This window comes from Pongo pygmaeus, chromosome X, assembly GCF_028885625.2.
Source record: "Pongo pygmaeus isolate AG05252 chromosome X, NHGRI_mPonPyg2-v2.0_pri, whole genome shotgun sequence".
Taxonomy (NCBI): Eukaryota; Metazoa; Chordata; class Mammalia; order Primates; family Hominidae; genus Pongo; species Pongo pygmaeus.
Window position 1 is genome coordinate 48726206 of NC_072396.2, and position 6000 is coordinate 48732205.

Sequence of the window (6000 nt, forward strand, 5' to 3'; positions counted from 1 at the left end):
GAAAATGGCATTTGGAAATCAAGCTCTTAAGATTAGGTGTGTTTATTGTTACTGGTGTGTCACTCCTAGGAGTGTCACAGAGCTAGGAAATTCATGTATGTATTCTAATCCATGTGTGCACACATACCTATTTTTATTTCTTTAGCTATTTATCTGTATACATTTAAATATAAACATAGCCAGGCGTGGTGGCTCATGCCTGTAATCCCAGCACTTTGGGAGGCCAAGGCGGGCGGATCACCTGAGGTCAGTTGTTAGAGACCAGCCTGGCCAACATGTTGAAACCCCATCTCTACTAAAAATACAAAAATTAGCCGAGTGTGGTGGCAGTCACCTGTAATCCCAGCTACTCGGGAGGTTGAGGCAGGAGAATCGCCTGAACCCGAGAGGCAGAGGTTGCAGTAAGCCAAAATCATGCCACTGCAGTCTAGCCTGGGCGACAGAGCGAGACTCTGTCTCAAAAAAACAAAATAAATAAATAAATAAATAAAAACATAAGTTCATACTGACATCTCCAACTCAAACCCAGCACTACAGGGTTCCTTCTAGCCTTCTCCCTGCCCTTGCTTATTTTTACTTCTTTCTCCATAAGTTAGGAAAGAAAAACAGTTGACTACAATTGTGTTGGCCTATTGGGGGTTCTCTGTTCTGTTCTTTTGATCTTTATTTCTGGCTTTTTGTCAATACCACACTTTCTTCATTACTGTAGCTCTACAGTGAGTCTTGAAATTCGGTAGTTCGAGTTCTCCAACTTTGTTTTCTCTTTTCAGAATTGTTTTGGCTATTCTTGCTCCTTTATCATGTTAATTTTAAAATCAGCTTGGTACCTCAAAAGGGCTTTCTGGGAATGTGATTGAGATTATGTTGCATCTATAGATCAAATTAGGGAGAAATTCTATCTCAACTATACATATATTTTTATCATACTTTAAGTTTTAGGGTACATGTGCACAATGTGCAGGTTTGTTACATATGTATACATGTGCCATGTTGGTGTACTGCACCCATTAACTCGTCATTTAACATTAGGTATATCTCCTAATGCTATCCCTCCCCCTTCCCCCCACCCCACAACAGTCCCCAGTGTGTGATGTTTCCCTTCCTGTGTCCATGTGTTCTCATTGTTCAATTCCCACCTATGAGTAAGAACATGCGGTGTTTGGTTTTTTGTCCTTGCAATAGTTTGCTGAGAATGATGGTTTCCAGCTTCATCCATGTCCCTACAAAGGACATGAACTCATCATTTTTTACTCCATGAGCATGGTCTGTCTTTCCATTTATTTAGATCAGGGGTGTCCGTCCAATCTTTTGGCTTCCCTGGGCCACATTGGAAGAATGTACTGGGCCATACATAAAATACACTAACAATAATGATAGCCGATGAGCCAAAAAAAAATAAATCACAAAAACATCTCACAATGTTTTAAGAAAGTTTACGAATTTGTGTTGGGCCACATTGAAAGCCATCCTGGGCTGCATGTGGCCCGCAGGCTATGAGTTGGACAAGCTTAATTTAGATGATCTTTTATTTTTCCTTTTTAAATTTTTCAGCATATAGATCTCACACATATTTATGTATACACACACACACCTAAGTACTTCATTTTTGACAATATTGTAGATGTTATATTTTAAAATTTCAAATTCTGATTGTTCATAGATAGTACATAGGATACAACTGACTTTTGTATATGACAATGTATTCTGTAACTTTGCTAGCTCACTTACTAGTTCTGGGTAATTTTTTGTAGATTTGTACTATTTTCTACATAGACAATAATGTCTGGAAATAGAGTTGTATTTCTTCTTTTCCAATCTGAATGCCTTTTATTTCTTTTCCTTATCTTATTGCGCTGTCTAGAACTTGTAGCATAATGTTGAATAAGAATGATCAAAGAGGACACCTTTGCCTTGCTTCTGATCTTAGGAAGAATGCATGTAATTTCTCTTCATTCAGTATGATGTAACTTGTAGGTTTTTGTAGCTGCCACTTACTGGGTTGAATAATTTTCATTCTATTCCTAGTTTGCTATGAGTTTTTAAAAATCACAAATGGATATTCAGTTTTGTCAAATCCTTTTTCTGCATCTACTGAGATAATTATATGATTTGTCGTATTTAGTCTGTTAATATGGTGAATTACAAAGACTGATTTTCAAATGTTGAAACAGCCTTGCATTCCTGGCGTGAACCCCTCTGTTGTGATATGTTTTTATATCTATATATAAAATCATATTTACATATATCTATATATAAAACGAATATTTTGGGGAAGATTTTTATGTCATGCTCATGAGGGATATTGGTCTACAGTTTTTTTTTTCCTGTTGTATCTTTTTCTGGTTGTGGTATTTGGGCAATGCTGGCCTAATAAAATGAATGGGGAAGTGTTCCCTCCTCTTTTTTCTGGAAGAGTTTATGTGTTGTGAAATGTTGGCAAGGATGTGGAGCAATTGGAACTCTCATGCATTGTTTGTGGGAATGTAAAATGGTACAGCCTCTGAGGAAACAGTTTGGTGGTTCCTCAGTCATTAAATGTGCAGAATTATCATATGACCCATTAATTCTACTCCTAGGTATATACCCAAAATACAGATTCTCCTTGACTTATGATGGGGTTATGTCCCGATAAACCCACTATAAGTTGAACTATCACAAGTCAAAAATGCACTTAAACATTCCTAACCTACTGAACATCACAGCTTAGCCCAGCCTACCTTAAATACGCTCAGAACACTTATATTAGCCTACAGTTGGGCAAAATTATCTGGCAACACAGAACACAATAGAGTATTGGTTGTATATGTTGGGTTATTGTAAACCACAAAAATAACCAAATTTCTTTGTCAATTGTGTTTCTAACTGTATCCAAACTGGACATTTTGTTATTTACAAACAATTGTTATTTTGTTTTAATTCTCTTCAAAACATGGTTTATATTCAAGCTGTGGGACTTTTAACAGGTGCTCTCAAATGCAGGTTTCCAACAACAACACACACACACACACACACAAAAGAAGTACAGAACTCATAAAAAGCTAAAATGTTTATAAATATCAAGATATCAAGCAAAACAAAAGTTAATAAAATGGACTAAACTAATAAAAACAAAAACAAGTTTTTACCTTTTGCTTAGAACACTACTAATCCTTATTTTACTTTTCGAAGTCAAGAAAATTTGTCTTAAGCTAGCTACAGCCTTTAACAACTAAGTAAATTATACTCTTGTAAATAGGATTTAAAGTGTGTTTGTTTCTCTCTACTTAGTTCCTCTACAATTTGAAAACTTTATAAGTATTCTTAAATTACAACAATATAGTTGTTTGCATCAGTGCAATAAGAATCTGTTTTCTTTTGTAATGGAACACAATTGGAAAAATGGAACACAATTGGAAAAAATTGAAAAAAGGCTTTGACTGGAATGGTGTGCTCTCCTTTAAGGAATCAAACTTAACTTATGGAACCAATAAAGCCCTTGGAAAACTGGCCTCATATTTTGTGTACACAGTCCCTGTACTGGGTTTCTGATCTGTAGTAAGTAAAGAATGTCACTTTCTAACAGGCCAGGAACCCCAAGTTATCTTAAAACCTCAAGAGAAAAGGAATTTGCCCAACTCATAGGTATTTGATAGTACAAATCCATGGCTGGGCTCAGCTTTAAAAAGTCTTATCCCAAATTCCTTCTATGAAACAAAGTTCCATCAAAGCCAATTTAAAAGGCCTATATAGCAAATAATTATTCTTGCTGCACTGTATACAAATAATTAAGCCAAGTATAATAAAGCAAACCAGTCCTACCATAATTTGTCTTTTAATAAAAATGGGAAACTGGAGAATGAAAATTATGTTTCAAAAACTGTAGCACACCTGTTGTTAAATTCTAGCCTTGCCTAATGTTTTTCAATTTTTATCATTTGCTACAGTTTAAATTATATCCGTTACAAAAACCAACTCCTGGTTACATCACACTCAAGTCAAAGCCTAAAAAGCTAAGGAAGCAACCCCTAACAGCCCAGAGAAACATCCTAAATATCAATGTAAAGAAATAAGAAATCTTAAGCTGGAAATCATAAAAAATAAGTAACTGAGTGAGAATTACTCATCTTACTCAGTCTCACCCCTACAAATACTTTTTGTCGTTTCTCTCCTTTTAAGCCAAATATTAAAACCTTTTTAATGGAAATTATTTACTATGCCACCCTTGTGGGAATTGCTTTACTCACTCTACTCTTTGCAGTAGGACTATATGCCGTAGCACCCTCAAGGTGGAATATCAGAAAATCTCAATTACTGTAACATTTTGCTTAATTATTAGCCTCATAGCAGGAATAACAGTTACTAACAAAAAATAACACATGGGCCTTTCCAAACATGCGGCTCTGCCTCTCATTGAGTCAGGAATGTTTCTATCTCAACCAGTTGGGCCTAGTAAAACATGCTGCTGAAAAACTAAAAATAATAATAATAAAAGGGGGGCTAAAGAGCTAAGGAAATACCAAAACAACCAAATAAATTATTGGTTTAAAAACAAAATCATAGCATGGGTAAACCCATTCCTGGACCCTCTCCTAATAATATGCCTAGGACTAATGTTCTTGCCCTGCCTAATTAACATTTTTCAAAGATTTTTAACTGACAGGATCATGGCCATCTCACAGGTAAGTACCCAAAAACATCTACAGATGGTGTTCTCCAGCAGTCACTCCGAGACCAAGAAACTCTCCGTGCCCCCCACCCCTCAGCAGGAAGTAGCCAGAAAGAACACATCACCCCTTGTCCTTTTATAACTATAGGGTCTGCAATGACAAAGCAGGAGCACTGTCATCTCAGACAAACACCGCCACTTTCAGTTCCAGCTCCCTTTCTATCCTCATGCATTTCAAGGAAATCACTTCTTTTCTAACTACAAGCAACCAGAAAAGAGCAGACAGTAAAACACAGATAAGACAGCTCAGGCACTGAGCTGGGGCCGGCAGCGGCAGGGGCAGGGGCAGGCGGGGCGGGGGGTGGGGACATCTCTCGGGTAACTGCCAAACTTCACCCTTATACAATGGGCCCCATGAAACAGTGGGTCTTAATAAGCACATTTCTTTCCCTTCAGGTGCACTAAGATAGGGAAGCTAAAAGCAGACTCTCCGGGGGGCGGGGGGAGTGGGGCGGTGGTATGCCTGCAGCTGCAGGAAGATGTATGGGAACAGACACACAAGTCTCCCTCCCAGATAAGCACAACTAAGAGACACAAAAGCAGTCCAAGTCTCTGATAAACTCTCCTGCCCTAAATCCTTTTTTTTTTGGATGAAAAATGTTCCATATATATATATATATATATATATATATATATTTATTCTTATTATACTTTAGGCTTTATGGTACATGTGCGCAATGTGCAGGTTAGTTACATATGTATACATGTGCCATGCTGGTGCGCAGCACCCACCAACTCGTCATCTAGCATTAGGTATATCTCCCAATGCTATCCCTCCCCCCTCCCCCCACCCCACAACAGTCCCCAAAGTGTGATGTTCCCCTTCCTGTGTCCATGTGTTCTCATTGTTCAATTCCCACCTATGAGTGAGAATATGCGGTGTTTGGTTTTTTGTTCTTGCGATAGTTTACTGAGAATGATGATTGGCTGGTTCAATATATGCAAATCAATAAATGTAATCCAGCATATAAACAGAACCAAAGACAAAAACCACATGATTATCTCAATAGATGCAGAAAAGGCCTTTGACAAAATTCAACAACCCTTCATGCTAAAAACTCTCAATAAATTAGGTATTGATGGGACGTATCTCAAAATAATAAGAGCTATCTATGACAAACCCACAGCCAATATCATACTGAATGGCCAAAAACTGGAAGCATTCCCTTTGAAAACTGGCACAAGACAGGGATGCCCTCTCTCACCACTTCTATTCAACATAGTGTTGGAAGTTCTGGCCAGGGCAATTAGGCAGGAGAAGGAAATCAAGGGTATTCAATTAGGAAAAGAGGAAG